This window comes from Rhea americana, unplaced genomic scaffold (assembly GCF_003343005.1).
Source record: "Rhea americana isolate MKP2758 unplaced genomic scaffold, rheAme1 scaffold_2, whole genome shotgun sequence".
NCBI classification, from domain to species: Eukaryota; Metazoa; Chordata; class Aves; order Rheiformes; family Rheidae; genus Rhea; species Rhea americana.
In genome coordinates this window covers 9,420,138-9,440,164 of record NW_028186149.1, presented here as the reverse complement: position 1 = coordinate 9,440,164, position 20,027 = coordinate 9,420,138, and the positions used below count along the sequence as shown (strand labels likewise).

The 20,027-nt window shown below is 41.2% G+C and overlaps 1 protein-coding gene across 2 annotated transcripts in view; it reads right to left on the bottom strand.

Moving 5' to 3' along the window:
* The window catches only part of PDE8A (phosphodiesterase 8A), a 134,464-nt gene that overhangs the window by 40,333 nt on the left and 74,104 nt on the right, over positions 1-20,027 (bottom strand). The window lies entirely within an intron of this gene.

Genomic DNA, 20,027 nt, shown 5'->3' with positions numbered 1-20,027 from the left:
TCCAAGTCATTTTTTTATTGTTACTTTAAACATAAAGTAATGGATCAGTTACAATCATTTGCTAGACTATTGTTATTTTTCTATATCCTCCATGTTACTTCAGCTGTTTTGCAAAACATGGAAGTGTTTTAAAAAATGCTTTTTTTTCTAGACAGAAAAAACATTTAAACCACAGGAGAAAGGCAAAAATACATAACTCTACTTTCAGAATTACACATGTAACAGGTGCCTGAGAGTGATATAAAACCATACCAATTTAATTTCTCCAAGGCTGCTGTGTGGCATGCCTCCCTTCCCTTCTGTCCCCTTCAGCCACACAGTGAAGGTTTCGTAACTTCAGGTATTTGCACTCGACATGCACATGTTGAGAATGCAACTTTGCTTTGAAAACCCCTGTAAAAATGCTCTCATATATGTCACACTTTCTGCATGCCAGTGATTTCCACGCTAGAATCTGTTCAAATAACATGGGCAAACAGGTTAACTTAGGATCCAAGCTCTGAGCCGGGATCTTTCCTTCTCGTGTGTCACTTCAACCATGGAGCTCAATGATCAGAAGTGCTGTTATCGCAGCTGGCTCTTTGATACAATTTATCATTAGTGACCATTGGCTGGAGTGCAAGCTTGACTATGAATGACTCTTCATTCATAAAAGGGTATKGGACAGATGCCCAAAAGTACTCAAGCACATAAACATGGAGGAAGACTAACAGGATTTTGTAGGATAGATCCCTGGGAAATTCTCACTAGGCAAGTATCTGTACTTTTGTGTGCTTAAAAAGTTTTTAATTGCTTTTATTTTGGAAATGAAAAYTAGAAATCAAGAACAACAATGCTGGTAATTCAAAAAGGAAAACAGAGTCTAGCCAATGGTCCTTAGTTGCGTAGACTCTTCAAAGGTATCTGGAGTAAAAACGCAGAAGAAAATTATTTCTGGCAATGTGGTAAATAGAARACATCTCTGGATTCATACACACAGAGAAAAGATCTATGGAGCACAAAGGTAGCATTTTTACATTGTTGTTTTCGAAGTAAAACCACATTTCAAGACCAGATTTATTCCTTTGCAGTCTAGATTTTTTCCAATAAGTAATTTAAAAGAACCGTCAGCACATCCCACACGCCACAGAAAAATCTTTCAAAATTACACGCTCTATTGTTTCTATGACCTTATTGCTTCATCGCACAGCCCTCAAAATTTTATTTATTTATCAACTTGGAAATCACCAGTGTAACTTTAAATGAACAAGAAATATGAGTCAAGGAAAAACGCCAACATTATGCCTGCAAAACAACCTAGGAAGGCGTTTGCCTATGTTATTTAAGGGGGCCTCTAACAGTCGATGTTAAAATGACATGGAGAGGGTTCAGATTTATTCTCCCAGTCAATTCTGGATTGGATTGCCTTAGATTAAACACTGTCCAGTCAATCTTTTACTTTCAAGACTGAAAATCTTTTCCCAATAGGAAAAATCCAGCTGCTTTACTCTGCCTTTTGGCTCATCATCCAACTATAAAATATCTGCACTAGAAAACAGCAGATACTTTCACTGATGATGCATGGGGCCAAATCCAGCTCTTTTCACCACAGTGTTACTGGCTTTGCAGCACTAGCAGTACTAACTACTCAATCTGATCAGTAAGATTTCACCAGAAATGCCTGAAGGATGTAGAGGCAGCATATCCACTGAGTGAGAGACGCCATTTTTACAGTCACTTCCCTGACCATAACCACAATTTCAAAATAAATTTTGAAATATTTATTTTGTGCACTCCAGCTGCCAGCATAAAGCAGCAAGTGTTTTCAGATTCACCAAGAGATGGGCCTCAGCTGTAAGGTTCAGACCCAGAGCTGAATTTCACTGTATTTTGGGGATATCCAAACCTAGTGTACCAGCCTGTGGCCATTTCTGCACTGGAAGTATCTGTGCGCGCACCATTTAAGCTTAAATTACAAGGACTGCCCAAATGAGATAAACTGTCTTGTTACATGTTAACTCACTGTTCTGAGTAGAAGAAAAACCCTATTCTACATCTCAGCTGGAAAATTTTGGTGATGTCTAGTTAATTTTTAATCCTGCTGAAATCTACTCAAATAACTTATTTAAACATTTCAATTTTATATTTGCAGCTGGTAGAACTGAAAATAACATGTTGATTGAGTCCTGTGTCAAAAATCATGTCACTGTTAAGGCTTCAGCAAGGATTAGCAGGAATTCTTGACTGTCAGTGAACTAAATAAGTTTTAAAAGTATCTCTAATGCTACAAGCTTATAATAAAACCAAACTCAGCCAAAGCTTACACACAGAATAACTGCACAAACACATCTTTATTCACTCACATATTTTGCTACTTCTTCCTTGAAAAACCTTTCCTACCTGAAAAAGAAGAGATTTGGCTACTTTTTCAGATTGACAGACATGACGTAGACATGTGTCAGCCTCACCAGGCAGGCACAAACTTGTAAGAAAGCACTTGAGAAAGCAGGGGTAGGGGCAGGTGTAGGTTCTTGGAGCTGAACATGATTGAGTTGAGTTTCTTGCACAAGAGGCCCGGTGCAAACTGCAGGAGCAACTACAGCATACGTGCTGCTGAGTCCAGAACACCCTGACTTACAAAAGCAKGTCTTTTAAATCTCCTTCTTCTGCCAACACAACTTCAGAGGGCAGCCTATTGCCTGGGGGCAGCGACCAAACCTGACAGGGTAGGGAGGATCCTGCTGCAGACTGGAGAGCTCTGAAAGCGTGGCCCAGGCTCACCACAGCCCTACATTTGCTCCATCCCAAGGGCAGAGGTTGGCACTAGGGCTCACAGTCATAAAAACATATAAATACTAGAATAGACTATAACAGTAATTAATCCTCAACCTTTTGAAATGCAATCCCTTTTTGGCTCACGTGTGCTAGCACACCTCCCACTTCAGCTGCAGCTCAGTTCCTCTGGATTTGGGGAGCGAGAGATAATGTGCAAAGCAGGCTGCAGAAAAGCAATCTGCAGGTAGCTTTAACTGCAACTTGGTTACTCCAGGATCAAGTGTTTAAACCCTCTGCTTAGAGAGACAGTACATATTCAACTCCAGGCTGTTTTAAATGCTTACACTCAGCAATTGCAGCCATTTTACATTCTTTGAACCCACTGAACCACAGCTGCCTAGAACTGCTTTTTCTAGAACTTTGCTTTCCATATTTGAACAGCATCTTTTCTGTCCCGTTAAACCAGGCCTGACCCTGGCACAAGGTGAGATCCCTCTCAAGGCAACGGGATTAGCCACATACATGATACCTGTCAAGTTGGAAGCCTTTCTACCAGCTGCTGTGACTAGCTTAGCACACTGCTTGCCATAAATGATCTGCATGCTGTAGCTGCTAAATTGTAAACATTGAAATTGCTGATAGAAATGCTTCATGTTTCCAATGTCCGGAGATAAGTGAGTGTTTGGTAAATAAAAACAACTGAAATAAGCTTAAAACAGACAGACCCAAACAACTGTGACTGATCTGATTAAAGTACAACCAACTCAATGTTGACCTGATATAACCTGGTAAAGTACTTTTCACTGTGAGTCACTCTTCACATCTTACCAGATCAGAATGTACAGGAAGGGCCTGCTCGCGACTGCTGCGTTTTTTCCTTCTTCAGCAGAGAAAAATCTTAAACGAGTTTGCCCAGCGAATAAATGCAGTAAGGAATAAAGGGTGGAAGTGAAGCCAGTTTGATCTACACACTCACTGTGGTGATGAATTGCTCGGTCAGAGTGTGGGACACATCAAAACAGCCTGCATCCCACAGGTTTCCTGTTTGCTGGAGTTCTCATATCTTGGCTTGCTCCAAAATGCCTCTCTTCCCAGTACTAATTGGAGAGGAGAGCAAACCTCCTAAAAGGGCAGAGTCAGCCCCCCCACCCTAGATCCTTCGACTATTAACTACCATGCAGTGCTCCTGCTAAAGAGAGGCAAACATGTTCTCTCTTGAGGCTAATTTTCTTAAATCTCTTATTTTACGACGTTTCTAGGCAGAGCCCTGTGCAGACCAAGGTAGGGCTCGGGAGAGCCAGGGCTGCTGCGGGAGAGCTGGAGTGCTCCTCTCAAACCCTCCTCCACAGCCCACGCCTGCTCCAACCCTTCCTTTCTGCCGCAGATGGAGCAATGCCTCCTCGCCTGTGCGTGCAACTGCTGTGCAAAGCCCTGGCCTGCCGCTCCTGTCCTTCCCTGGAGGGCAGCTGGAAGGATTCCTGCTCCTGCTGCTTTTTTCTCCTTTTCCAGGTTGGAGCTTGCAGGAGGAGATGTGGCAGCCCATTTGCCCTGCAACTGATTTGAACAAAGAAGTGACATAAGCTTTCACTGAACGGATTACAGATGGAAACTCTTGCTGTACGGCTAATATCTGCTTTTTGAAAGCAGACAATGAGAAGACTAATGCTGTTAATAGTTTAATGCTAAGTAACTGCCTGTTCAAATAAAGACTTCAAGCTTAAGGCTCTGACTCATTATTATGTGACACAGATAACTACAACRATTAGATATAAGGCTTTATCACTGCTCTTAATGGACTCCTGCCAGTAAAATTCATTACTTTACTCAGATCAACATTTTATCACACCATAAAAATGTGTTTTATTTAGTTTTAAAATATATACTTAAGTTCTGTACATATACTAGTTGTGCAACATAAACCAGCAAAAGTGAGAGTTGACTTGTTACAGAAAAATTCAGATAGTTTCAATCAAGATAGGCAAGAGCATTAGAAGTGTTAAAGTAATCTGACTTTCGAGTACTCTAAGAAAAACAGATGAATTTTATAAAGGAGAAAAAGGAAAAAATACCCTTTTTTTTTAACTTGCTATTTTAAGTGCAGGTTTATCACCCCAGAGAGTGAAAGCTCAAATGGACTCTCAGATTTTAGACTATGCCTTGAACTTTCACTGATTCAGGGTCTATTAAGGGCAGAAATTTGAACTTCAGATGATAATAYCCTTACTCAAAAACCTCAGCCGACAACACCTGGATGCTTAAAGCTGCGACATAACCCACCGAATCTCAGCTGGCATGACAGAGTCACAGATCCGCTCCACACAGTCATACCAGCATAYGGCTTCTACCTGAGCAGAAAGGGGCTTTGTAACCCCTTGGAGGACATTTCATGGCTGACATTTCTGGGCCAGACCCTCTCTATGTTCAGGATGAGCTACAGGTTCTGACTATTCACATTTTTCTTTCTTTATAATATCTGTTAGCACTTTTCAAAATATATGAATCCTAATACAATCCATGGTCATTTACTTATTTCTTTTTCAGTGGAAATTATTTAAGTAGAGAATTTAAGACTTAGCAGAATGTGCACAGAAAATAGGGTACTAAATACTTAACACCCGTGTTCAAACATTCATTTCTGTCCTTGACAGTATCGTTTTGTTGTRATACGTAACATCAGTGCACATTACATACAACGCTGGCTGAGCAGATCTTCTTAACACAAACCACAAGTGTTTATTAGCATAAAATGAATTTTATAGTCCATGGGCTGAATTCTGACTTAGTCAGCAACAATAAAAATTCAGAGTAATTCCACTGAATACAAAGAAATATGCTGGATTTATTCCAGTGTAAATGAAGTGGGAGTCTGGCCCCATGCAGTTGTTCCTTTTGCTATTTGGAGGTCACARCATGTAGAAGAAAGAGTAAGAGGGAACAAAGCGTCCAAGGTTATCTGCCTTTGCTCAACAGCTTCAAGGACAAAGGTAAGCAGAGCTCTTAAAGACCCTAAACTGTAAGCAGTCAGTTTATTCTTTGCAGAAATCCAGAGAGAGCTCAAAAAGCAGCTAAAATTTAGCAAAACTGCTGTTCAGCCTAAATGAAATCTGTTAATTCCAGCCTTTGATATTTTTTCCTATTTTGGTTTCATAAAAGACGTAGACAAATGTCAAGCTCAATAATTTATATAACGCAGCATTCTGACTCAGTACAACTTGCTTTGATAAAAATCTAGCATCTATATTAATTTAAATCTGGTTCACACTGGTGCATCTCTGTCAACAAAACAATGCAGCTTTAGATCTACATTTGAAGGTCTGAAAATCACTTGAGGTTCTGTTATCCTTTTTCTTTAATCTATTTTCTGTTTTAAATTAATTCCTATAAGATTTATCTGTTTAATGACACAACAGGCAATGTATGCACGGGGGGTTATACACACTCTGGTTTCTTAATCCATTTCTTAAGTTTCAGTAACAGTGACGAATCAGTTTTATATAAATTACCTCTTGAGAGCCAAACTCTGGCCTCTGATTCACATCGCTAGTAACACAGAATTGGGATAGCTTGCAGTTCTGTCGAATGAAAAACTTTATTGAATGCAATTTGATGCCAAACTTTTAGAGTTAGGCTGTCAACTGTATCAGCTGTTAGACCCACCCTTATAGTCCTGAGCCCCTGACTTCACATTTATTATTCCTAAAATCAAACCTTTTTTTTTCCCCTCTTCCACTCGTCTAGAGGAAAGTTTCAAGTTAACTGAAGTTCTCAGTAAGTTAATCAGAAGATTAGACAAAACTGAGACTTGTACTGTTTCCCTGGTATATCACGGCAAATAACTAAACATTGTGACTACTCTCATGTTATCAGTAGTTTGCATCAGCAAGGTCCTACTGAACCATCACCACAGAGATTGAAACAAGGATTTGATCCTAATCAAAGGCCTACCAAAAAACTCCAGTTATCTACTTAAAAAAATCAGTATTGCCAACTCTCAGTGATTTCCGGAAAGCACTGGGATTTTGGCTGTTGCTGCATCTGATCCCGTCCCCAAAGAAGTCAGCTCAGCCTCCATGGTGAAATCCAGCTCTGCATGGGAGAAGCAGGGCTCAGGAGAACCCTTCCAATTTTYGGCTCTGGGTTCTGCTTCCCTGCAGCCTATGTATGCCAGCCATTGCTGTATATGTTCATTTGTTTGTATTCTGAACCTAACTCCCCACTGCATTTCTTCAGTGTTATTCCAATGCAATAAGTAAAGTTAAATTAGAACAGAGCTGGAGTAATACAGTTATGAAACCAGACTCCCTGCCTTCTAGCACACTTGATACGCAACCGAGAACTCTAATTTTGTCYCTTTTTAAAATTCTCCCTCTAATCGTTATAGGAAATTTCTGTTACCGTGCTGCAAGCATGGTGTTAATAGAAGTGAATCGCTCCATTTCTGTTGGGAAAACTTAACGATGCTGTCCCTAAGTGACTTTTGTTATTATTTGTGATGTGGTAAGCCCGGGCGGCCTCTGGCCCATACCASTGGCCCACTGTGGTAAACTGTGTATGATTACAGCACAAAAAGGCAGTTAGCAATCTCCATCATTGTTAAAGGTCAGAACTTTAACACAGATCATGCTAATAATTTGAGGGATTTTTTTTTTTATTTCTTGGCAGCATATTCCAGTAATAAACTAAATACCATTATCACTGAGCGTGCCTACAGCACCCTCATTGCACAGATCTCAGAGCTCACAGAGGTAGGAAATGATTGCCCTTTCCATTTTTGCATACGGAGAAACGGAGACACCAGGAGAGACAGATGGTCCCAGGCCCCTGGAASAGCCTGAGCCCCCGGCGCCCCCTCGCCTGGCTCTGCACCTCGCATGTTCCCCAGCCGACGGACAGCAGCAGGCCCAGGTAATACTGGCACCATCTGACAATGCTCGAGAGCTGTAAAATGCACATTGATTTCTGACACTGAAACTGGTATTTCCTGATAACTCAAATGCAGTTCAGATTGTGACTGTATCCACAGTGTTAAGTGTTTCCGAGGCAAGCAGGTACAACTCTAGCAAAGTGACTATGCAAATTTGACACCAACATTCCTCACTTGTAATGGACCATTATACAGAAAAGGGACTGAATAAACTGCAGACAAGCCAGAAAAAGAATACCAGCTACTCATCAATCCACCCTGACTTTTTCTATCCAAGGAGAATGATGTTGAATGAAAAACAGTCTTCTCACAACACAAGGTATTCAAATCTAGCATGATGTATTTGCTGCAGCATCTACCTGACCCAGAGATCCTTTCTGGATCTGTATCTACACCCTGCTATGCACGGGTATATTGGGCTTGAAATTTCATCTATTTCTCTGTCCACGTTAAAACACAAAAAATRTGAATTATATGCTCAACAACCCTGGAGATGTGAATAACCTTAAAATTGGTCTGTGCCCCACGGCCATCATTTTGTCAGATGCTTTTATAACCAGTCAGTGCTGAGTTTAAAATGCTCTAAACCATCACAGTCTTAAAACTGGAGATTGTTCACTGGGGTCTTCATTCAGGCTTCTCTCTTTCTGACTGAAAAATTTTTCACCTTTGGCCCAAACTTCTCCATAGAGGCCACATAGGCACAAATCTTCATCTGGAGGCCGTGAGCTTTCCCCCCTCTGGAATGCTCACTAAACTATAGCCAAATATTTCTGTGTGGTAAGGCCATGCTGTAAAGCATTTGTAGTTATACCCTGTGCTAAAGAGAAAAACAGTAGCTTAAATGATCTGGCTTGTATTTTAGAAGAAATCTTTAAACCCTATAATAATGGTTTTCTATACATAGGTTGCAGAAATAGCTGCCTTTATCAACGCAAAACAGCAGTAAGAACATTTTCAGTTCTTCAAAGTCAAACGCAGTTCTTCTGGGTACGGTATCTTTTTGGAGAGCCCAGATCAAGGGCAACAGGAATAGAATGCACAACATGCAAAGATGAATTGCTTCAGATAAAAACAGAGGACTTTTCAAATGTGCTGGGATCTAATTCTGTGTTTTATTTGTGTTGACAAAAATCAAGTCAGCTGGAATGCTCGGCCAGTCAGAGAAAAAATGCTCTCCAAAGYAACCACCCTTGGTGCTTAGGGATATCCGCAAATATGGGCTGTAAYGGCCTTTGCCAAGTTACCTTCTGGGCAGCTGGACAGGGCACACACGTGGATATTGCGTCTTGCTCAGTTCCCGTGGCTCTCACGGTCTACTCCAGTAACTCAGCCTGCCCTTTGCAGCCAGGACCAGCCACACTCTGGAGCTCAGAAGACCCTCTCAAGGCAGCCGCATAAAAGAGGTGCACAGAAATTCCCAGAAGCCTCAGAAGCCCGAYTGCTCTCCTCTGTACTCCTGACAGCCTGCCCATCCTGCTGGCTGCCCCAGCTCTGGGAACTAGCCAACCCCTTATGCCATAGGGTTGATAAGACCAAGAAGTGTCAGCGTGCTATGCTCTCTCCAACTGCTGGCACAAATCACTTAGACCCAAAGCTGAGGATCAGCAGAGAAGGCAGCGAAGACATTGGTCTTTAACTCTTGCAGCTGACCRGCCAAGAAACCAAGAAACATTCAAAGCCAGAGCATTAAATATGCTGTCATTGCAAACAAATGAATCCAGCACCGCTTTTACCAGCATCTCTGTCTCACTGAGAAAGAACTTTCCGTTCACATACTACTGCCCCAGGTGCACTAACTTCGTAGGCAGATTGAGACCTGGCTCTCCCTCCCCCACGTTTGCTGGCTTCTCAGCACAAATAGCGCATTCTTCGGGCCCAGAGGGAAACGCTTGCCGCCTGCATTTTAACAGTTGAGCTGCGCTGCACTCTGGGAGATTTAAATATGGCACAGTAGTTCTATTGTCTGATATTACTAAAACTGCTTGCTCTCTTGTAATTCTGCAGAAGCCAAAAGATCCTGGAGTACGGCAACAACCTCTAATCTGTTTCCTATCTCTCAACAAGTTCTCTTCCTAGTGGATACCACTTGTTACTTTTACGCTGGAGAGGACTACAGATGCATCAGGACACAAGAGATCACCATCACTGTCATTATGTGCTTAATTCTTTTCTTTATGTGTATGAATTTCTGTGGCATTTTTCATTAAACCACCCGGACTTCAAGAGGCTCAGCTGACTGCAAGGAAATTCCAGTCCCTTGGGAAGATCTCCAGTTACTGCTGCTTTATGTCAAACAAACTTTTCATGCCTTCATCTATCAACACTGCAACTGCCACAAACAGACCAAGCACAGCAAGAAAATACAGCACAAAAATAGCATGAAMCAGCCAGTGGATCTGCTAAGCTTTCTAGTACATCTTCTTTATTTTGTCCTAASCTTCCATCGGTTAAGGAACAAACAGGCATTTGTACTGTCATTAACATCCTCTCCTTCACCTTGACGTCAGTGGAAGCCATATGCATCCTTGGCATATTTAAAGTTGGGAAAAAAAGCACTTTACAAGCAGAACTCCTCAGACACACCTGGCAACCTGCAGGGCAGGCACCGCTTGCACGTGGGTCTGGTTCAAAGGTGTGCTCTACCCACCTGAGCAAGCACAAACACGCTTGAGCTCTGTGCTGCCCCAGAGCGGCTCTAGAAGACAGCAGAGACACAACCCTCGAGACGTGGATGTCACAGACAGAGCAAGTGCAAGGTCTGTGGAACGTCTGTTCCACAGCGAAAGAGAAATGTTACATGGTGGTAAAAAAACATCTCAACATTTTTGTTTACTGCACCCATGTTTCCCAAGCTAAATGCAAGTATCTGTAGATATTTGAGAAAACCAAAAGGAGTGCTTCTTGGCACTCAACCCTTTTCTTAAGGAGAGATCTTGTCTCCACTAAATGGAGGAAGTCTTGAGACTGCAGGCATATGCAACGCATCTTTTAAATAAAATACTAGGAAATTCACAGTAATGTGTTCTTTTCTCACTCGAAGAATTAGTGCTAATTTTTTTGTTCACACCAATGACCAATCCAACAGGGTAACTCTGGGTTTTGTCATACGGACAAAAAGCAGACRAACTTCTGGGGGTCCCTTCTTGCTTTCAACTACTAGCACCTCACTCACTAGCTGAGRGGATGAGTGAGCAGCTTCCTCTAATACAGATGCCTCTTCATTTCTGAGGACCTACAGGGGAGTCTGAAACTTGACACTGGTCTTGTACTTGAGCCTAGCTCAGTACTACACTGCTTCTGCCAGCCCACAGGGCTCATTAAATATTACACGCTCAGGAGATGGGATTACTCTTTTTTTCCTGAAGTACAGTAGAACCTTTTTACAGTTATGCCAATCCCCCCACACTTTGCATGTCTTTAGTGAAGTGGGTTTTTCATTACAATCAGAATTGCAATTAAGCAGAATTTGATGTCACAAAACAGCTTTTCGTTCTAGTTCTCTCATAAACAGAATTTCTCTCTATCTGGATTTGTGGTAGGCATACTCTATTTAATTTAGCTGAAAATAGTCTGATGAAAAAATCTTTAACTATATCGTTACTTTCGATACACAGCAATCTCTGCAGGTTTTGCCTACGAATAATATTTCTGTTACAAAAGAAATGCTGGACCTGTGAAAAAAGACACTGCTCATACAAAATGTGTTATTATGCAGCATGCATTTCTCTCTAGAAATGCCTAAGTGGCCAACGTTGCCATCTCCTAGTAAAGTTTCACAGGACTAAGGCTGCAGCAACTGAGGTCTCAGCAGAGCAGCGTCCCACTAGGCAGCTCCTTCTTCATAAACAACCCATCGACAAGGAAACTCTTCCAGCTCTCTGCCCTCATAGCTGCTAACCGAGAAACAAATTCAGCTGAGTATCAAGCATCTGCTCAGGGTGAAATCCTGCCCACAGTGAAGCTCACTGACTTCGGTACCATGTGGATATACCCCCTCTAGGTATAATGTTTGTATTTTCTAAGTAAATTCAAGCCATAATTATCCAAATAATAATTTATAGATGTTGAATAGCCTCATATAAATCTCTATTTAATCTAGGGACTTGCAGGAAAGAGAGGCATTATCTGGAGATACCTGCATYAGATACTTTCAGCAGTTACATGATGACAGTGAGATTTTCAGAGAGTCTTGCAGCASTTAGACCTTGAAGGGAAGATCAGCAGCATGCAGGAAAGAAAACACAGGGCAAGAAGAGAAGAGCAGAAGCACTGAATAAATCCAGAATGTAAACAAGCATTCACCTGCAAACACAGATCCACAGATAATTGCAGTATAAAATCATTAATTCTGTGAGCACAGAGCTAGCTTTGGTCAAAAAATGCATTTGGTCAAGCATATGCAGCTATTTGGATAGCTATTTTAAAATGGTCCTTCCCCTTCCTACAATCTGGAAACACCTTTTGCCAGAAGCTTTGTCTCTCTCCTCAAGGTGCAAGTCCTCAGACACGCACAGTGGGTCCTTTGKCTAGCTGCTGCTCAGAGAGCAGTAYCGCGTGCGCCCTCCAAAAACGGCAGCTTCCCTCTTTCACCCCTGCGAGGGCTGGAAAATGGGACCACTGCAGAGAAGACTAGTGCAGCAAAACAGCTTCTCAAAGATTAGCATCATCTGCTATTTCCCACTTTCTGCATTTTCATCAACACCTAAGTCTACCTGGCTCATGTGTAAAGGGTTGATGTTGTAGCTGGGACTTGTGCAGACCTTTTAAGATAGGAAACAGGGTTGGGAGTATGCCAGTGCTCTGGTGCGAGCATGCCTCAGGCTCCACTAACTCTCAGGGAGAGGCTGGGCTTCTCCTGCCAGGTTCTGTCACCTGCCACAGGGCTCTGAGCTGCAGCATTTAATCTGTCAGTGGCATCCTCATTTCACTTGAATAACAGCACTGAATTAGAAGAARGAGCTATAAAAAAGAGGCTCCACTTAGCAGTTACATAATGAAACAGTGTCAAAATAACCTATGTAAAAAAAGAACCCTATTAGTTGCAAGGCAAACTGACATCTGTCCAAAACCCACCTCCCCTGAGATACAACTTCTGGCATCTGACGAGATGGAAGCTCATTTAATCTGTTTTGCAACTATCCCAAACGTTTCCACCCTGGACATTTCTGCTTTCTCACTCTGCTGATTTTTCTAAGAAAGGATGCAACGGGTCCAGGCCTTCAGCTGCAAGTGGGAAAGCTTTATGCCAAAGAACAAGAACAAACAAGAGAAAATAGACATTAAAGTCCTGTCTGGCGACACCATTAACAAGTTCACAGGCACCATTTCCTTCTTCCTCCCCTGCACCAAGTGTTTCTTCCCAGACAGTGATCCAGACTGCTGATAGCTCTGGCAGGGAGCTTTTACCAGAAATTCAAGCAGGAAATGTTAATTTGCAAGCCTCTGAGTCCTCCCTCCGGGAAGACGGACRTTAGATCTGCACAACGAAACTATGGGGACTTGGAGTTCCTCAGACCTCCCTGCAACATGCAAAAGAGACACGTCCGGATATCTCTAGCAAAGCTGAGTAAAACACCAACTGTTCTCATTTATTGTCTTTTTCTTATTTCCTCCAAGCAATGAAATACTAGAAGAATGTCCAAAGCAAACAGAAAAATTCTATTAATGAAATATCCARTTTTGTGTAGTTTCATGGCAGGACTCTGAGCTGATTTCTAGGACACAAAACCTTACTGGAAATTTGTAGGGCTGGATTAAAAATATACTATTGCTGAATGTAAAAATTCTACTACATTTCTAAAATCAGTCTAATGGTAAAGATAAGCTGTGTGAAACAGTAAATAACATATAAATTACTACTTCAGATATCAGGAATAAATAGAGTTTTCTGGAATAAAGTCCAATGTCTCAAGTAAAAAAAAAAAAATCACTTTATAAGTAGTTCCAACAAAGCTACAGTAAAATTATAGATCACTTGAAGAATTTAAAAATCAAAATAAACTTATACGCTTGATGAAGAATGATCTGACTCTTCGAAGGCTTTACTACTTATATAGATCACCTAATTTCTTTTTCATTCTCTAGGAACTTTGAGCATAAGTCTGTAATTATTTACTACTGGAACAGGAGAGAACAGTGTTCTTGATTAGGAAAGCTTTTATCAATCATGGGAAGTTTCATTTGATTTGTTTTATGTTTTTGTGTATTCCTTTGAGGTAGAAAAAATGTCCTTACCACATCYGTATTTGTGTGGTTAGCAGATTTTTCTGCATCTCTTTTGTCCTTATCCTCCAAAGACAAAACAAATAGTGGACTGCTTAAATATTCAACTTTGCAATTTTAGTACTACATTGCAACAGTGATATATTTTGACTAACTGCATGAACCACTAACATGTACACTCTAAGTAGCTGCCATAGAATACCAATGTTCTATTTTTTTAAAAAAAAAATTTTAATCATTGCTTAATTTGAACCAGTATGTTGTATTCTGGGTGACTTCAGAATATAGTATGAAGTATATAATCCAGTTATATTTTGTAATCTAATTTTGTTAAGAACATTTGAATGTATTTCAACAWAACAAACCTTCTGTAAAACAGCAGGAAAATATTAGAGGTGGCATCAAACCACTGCCCCATTAGACATAAATTACTCACAGTATGTTCCCCACAAAACAGAGTAACAAAATTYACAGGCCACAATATGAGGTTGTACCCAGAAATACTTTCCAGATGAAGCAAGTAAGATTTGCAGTGGTTTTGTGATAAAAATCAACCATTTCCTTCTAGTGGAAGAGAGATGATTTAGTGCATTTGATGCACTGATTCAGTCGCCTTGTACATCTCCTTTTCCTTAGCTTAACAAACATGGAAGCATAAAAAAGACACTCGAACAAACGTAAACGTCATCATGGCTCTCTATGCGCTTTCTTCCCTGTGCAACTAGCTCTGGATGCAGAACAAAGTGATCATCCATGAATTGCTTTTGTCAGGTAATTCAACAAATATATGGTGAGTCCCAGGTGYACCTGGTATTTCAGTCTCATGTGCTCTTAAATGATACAACCCTGTTAGTGTTACCYGGGTACTCTTCTTGCAAAGTAAGGCAGGGCTTGTTTGGACCATAAACTAATACAATTTAAACATATAAGATCGATTTTTTTCTAGTAGGAGAAACATGTCTATGCTTGGAAATAGTATTTTCTGGTACTGTAAACACAGAACTATATGGCTCTCTTAGGGGCTTACCCCCTAAGTCATAGTTACTGATATCTTTAAACAACTAGTACAACATGCTGTATTTCTACTTCAAACAGAGTTTTAAGACAGAATTCATAGTGTTCTTGACAACTTAGCAGCTTAACTGATGATTCTGCTTTGCAATTCTGCTTTGTATTTTTCATCTATTCTATATATTTGTTAATCTGCATGGCATACAGAGTGGCTAGGACTACCAYTTGTATGGTTTGCTATTTTTTCTGGAGTAAAAAAAAAATCTTTTGCCTCTGAAACTCAATAAAATACACTTTTCCCCAAAAATTTGACTTTGAAAATTTAACTATTGCCTTTATAAGCARCACTATTCAAATTAATATTTCCCATGGCAGCAGCTTTTGACAACCTGCAGTAAGAAACACCTCCTGATGAGTCTAGACTTGTTCTTTAAAGTTCCTAATGGCACCATTTTCTTCCTGAAAAATTCCATTATTTCCAGTTTTTGTCATGCAAATTTTTAATTGTCTTTTTAATTTAGTAGTTACTCTCCCACCACTCTGTGGTGCCTACTAGTTGCTTTCCTGACACATCTCTTCTAGTTACGGATTTCATGGGGCTGGAAAACCAGCTCTGTGTTAGCTGTGTCCGGGTGACGGCAAGCCACTGGCAATGGCGAGAACATTCATTTCACTCTCTCTTCTGTCAGCTAACAGAAGACTGAACAACTGGAGCCTCATGCTGATGATATCAGTACTCCAGCGGTCAGAGGCAAACATCTGGAGTTTATTTGTTAGAAATAAAATAAATGACATCTTTTCAGGAGTTTTAGCTTGCACCTGTACTTATAAATCTCCTCTATGAGGGCAAGTTATGAATAAATTTAATCAGGAACAGGAGGCAGAAGGCTCTGATTTTGAGCCCTTTGGCTCAACCCCTACAGAGGGCCCCAGGAAGAACAGTACCACGATGCCCTGGAGACACAATTTGTGTGGAGCTCTTTTCCACTGGAGGGTAAGGAATACACTCCATGAGGCCTCCTGGGAGGCCAGCCAGTTCAGTTGTTTAGAGCAGAGAAGAGGTGGCAGTACTGGTGCTCTTGGTCTCCGTGCTCTGATGACTGAGTCTGGCCAGCCTCACCCTCCGCACAGGCAGCACACTGAGGAGGTGCMTCTTCTTTCAACCTTGCCATGGGCAGGAGGAAATATATTTTTGTTGTTTTTAATGCTGAGCGGTTCAAACTCCAGCATGAGCTGTGAATGGAAAAAAGGAACCGCAGGAGGGATTTAGGAGGGCAGTACTACAAACAGAGAAGTGATGGGGAGGCGGAGGTCCAAGGAATCAAACACCACTGCTGTTATCTGATGGGAGGGCACAAAGGTACAGGATGAACCTTAGAAAATATGTAGAGAAGCAAAGAGGGAACACACAGAGAGGAAGAAGGGCAAGAGAGAAACAAAGAGAGAGAAGCCCCAGCCAACTGTTTGCATGAAGCATTACCTTTGCCGAGGCTCTGGGCTCATTGTGTGCAGCCCTCTCCTTTCCTGTGTCTTTCCTGCGCCTCCCTGAGCACAGACAGGGCTTGTTCCAAATCGGAAGGTGACTGATGTGGGTCTGGTGCTATGGGCAGATCTACATGAAGGACCAGAGCAACCACTTTATTTTTACTTGGACAGAGTGCAAGGGTTTCACTGCAAAAGTTTAAGTGACTGAAGCAAAAGTTGACCATTTCTTACCCAACCAGGCCCAGCAGCCTCTCTTGGAAAACGTTTGTTTTTAGGGATTGTTATGATCATAATGAGACAATTCAATTGCAAATGAAACCAAGCACCTGGAAAAGCAAAGCAAATTCATTTTCACGTGACTATGTTACCACAAGTTTGGCAGGGTCCTGCAGCCAGCACGTTTCTCTACATACCGACAGTGGTCCCCATTCGTCAGGCTGGACATGGGAACTAGCTGTATTCCTTTCTAATCGAAATGGAAGATACTCAGAGGGAAACAATATTTTTGTTTCCACACAGAATCAAACACCAAGAAAAGAGAAAAGACAAAGATAACTCATCATTGCAATGAGGTGACAGCCCATATGCTGCAGACTCAGCAGTTCACACACTGGGACAATTTCCATTTACTGAAAACATCACTGAATCAGTGCAGCAAAACTGAATTTAGTAGCGAAAGGCAATAGACAAAATGTTCTCTTTGTACTTTAACAAAAACCTAAATAAAACAAGGACAGACTCAACTCTACCAGGGCAGGTCCGTTCCTATATACCTCTTCAGCACACCCTGTAGACCTGTCCATCATCAGATGTTTCCTGGTTTTCTAGCTGCTCTGTAGGGCAACTCCATTTGTTGTGGTTTTGTTGTTGCTTTTAAAGAAAGGACTTCAAAAGGTTCTTTAGAAGAACTGCTTTCATGAAGTGATCAACTGCTCTTAGCCAAATACATAAACTGTTTGGGGAAAAGAAAACAGAGTTTGGAGACGCAGTAATGTTAAGGTGGGGGGAGCCATTTGGGGAGAGAGAGAGAGAGAGAGACAGAGCTCAGCTTGGAAAGCCCAACACTTAAGTGTAATCAGGAATGCAGTGTGCCCTATTTTGCAAAGGCTGTTTTTTTTTCCCCCCCTTTTTTTCTCAAAAGGTGCTTCCTCTTGCTATAAATGACGGAGCTAATATGGTGATGTTAATTTTACTGATTAAAACTTTCTCAAGCTTTGTCTAGAAGAGCTGCTGAACTAACGTCTGCTCCACTCATCACTGGTTCTCGTCCAAGTGGAAGTTAATAACCTTGTGGCACTGGCCAAAAACCAAGCAAATCAAAAATGTAAAGGGATCAGACCCCTGGCAGAGTTTCATACTCCTGATGTCAGTGATCAGATGCTGCTGCGCTAACTAGGAAAGGAGCTACTGATGAACACAATGTTGACAGCGCCTCTCTCTACGGAATTACACCACTACCAGGCAAAGCCAACAGTTTATAGAATGTTTTGCAATACCTGAATGGAGGTGGTATCACATACACATCACATAACACAAAGTTATAACTTTAGACTCCTCTGGGAAGGAATCTACTAATACATTCTATCAAGAAAACACATTTATTAAAGAAAAACATCCAAAAGCCATTAAAAAAATCACTGAAATAAATGACTGCTCGATGTTACCATCCCCACGGTAAGCAGGCAGCTCTAGCTCACAACTGAACACCTACTTTATTTATTTAACTATGCTGCATTTAACCTTACATCCTGTCTGCTGGGTGCATCCGGCTCCACAGATCTCCATGCAGCAAAGCTTTAGCATAAGGTGGGGGAGCTAGTTTCCACAGGCCAAAAAACAGGAAATTTGATGACATTGTTCAGTGAGCAGACGTCAGCAGAGAGTGATACAAAAGAGTAAACAACTTCCTAGCAGCAGCAGACAAATGGGCCGGAACTACTGGAATCCTGTGATGTCTGGTGTGTTTTGCATGAAAATTACTGTCTCAATGAAATACGGACAGATTTTCATCTGGTGGAAATTGGAGCTGCTTGCTTGAAATCAAGGAACTACATCAATTTTCTCTGTTTAGGATCCGAACCAAAATTGTTATGGCTGCATYCCTGAAAACATTTCTGAGAATTCACTTTGTTAATATTCTGAATATTTTATGAATGTTCTCATTACTGTAAAACACAAAAAGCCGATGTGAATAAAAAGGTTAAATTCCAAAAGCTTATGGATGACGGTGTAAGAAAMGTAGATGCCATTTCAATGTGATCATGTTGCCATCAGTGAAAAGCCTTGCACATCTAATAATAAGAATACGTGTGTGTGCGTGTATTCTTGTTAAAATATTTTGATATTAAGCAAAGTCAGCATTCTGCCTGTGGATGGAGCAGTAGATATGACAACTCATTTATGGATTTCAGTGTTTCCTTTGTGAAATCTACTCTCATATTTTTCAGCTATGGGCAAATATCAAACCTCTCAGCTACACTTAACGATGACTCTAAGTCCGGTTCTTGCAGGCAGAAAGGCAACTCAGGGAAAGACAACATTTTTGTTCTAATCAAATGCCATACTGCCCACATCTGTCCAGTTTAAAGGTCTCTGAACTGTGAAGAGTAAGATTTGACGACAAATATGGAGCTTCACTATTGCAYCCCAGATAATTGTATCACCTCCCCCATCCTCTGGAACAAAAATTGTTCCTCTATTCATCCACTTGTAAAGAGGTGACTGAAGCATGCAACTTTTCCGCCTTTTTATATTGCCTTTTGACTTACACCTTTCAAAGGGATGTAGCGAACTAAGTTCTATTCTAAGCAAATAAGTACATTAGAGAAGCTCCTGACAAACAGCCAGACCAGGACCCTGCTCAAGGTTTATGATCGTGGAGAACCTGGGGATCTTACAGCAAATACACAGGAATGTTTCCCGAGTGGACTGGAATTCAGTAAGTACAATTCCAGGACTCTCCTGTCATCTAGGTATTCCTCCTAGCCACAATCTAAGCAAACAGACTCCTAAGTAAGACAAAAATCACCAGSTAAATTTAGTAATCTTTACTAACTCTTAGTAACAGAGAGAGGGAACAACAGGAAGGAGCCAGATGCTTCTCAGCTCCCCTTGCCAAACTCTCCTCTCCTCAGAGACACAAAATGCAATATGTAATCCTGGGGAGGAAGACACACCAACAGCCTTGTCAACACTGCAGGCAAATGACAAGGCAAACGTACTGGGCCAAATCTATCTGCAGTATAACTCCAGTGACTTGAATAGACTTTTTCATTCTAATACTGGCAAATAGTCAGTAAAAATGGCTGAAAAATGGCTAGATTAAAAAAAAAGGGAGGGAAAAAAAACTCCAAAGAGTAAAAAATGCTCATAAAAAATGCCAAGTCTGGGGAAAAAAAAAAAAAATAAAACTGCTTCTCAATCACGCTTCTCAAACATGCTCAATCTATGGCTTCTGGAGACATAACAGCCCTGTGATGGCTGTTGAGTCGTATGGGTTTGCACCTGTCTTTCTTCCCTGACGCTCCATTTTGAAGGTAACAAGCAAGGGCTTCCCAAACCACAAGCCAACTGCTGCGTAAAACTGGCCATTCTTAACCCCTCTCTAACTTTGTTACCTGCCAAAAGT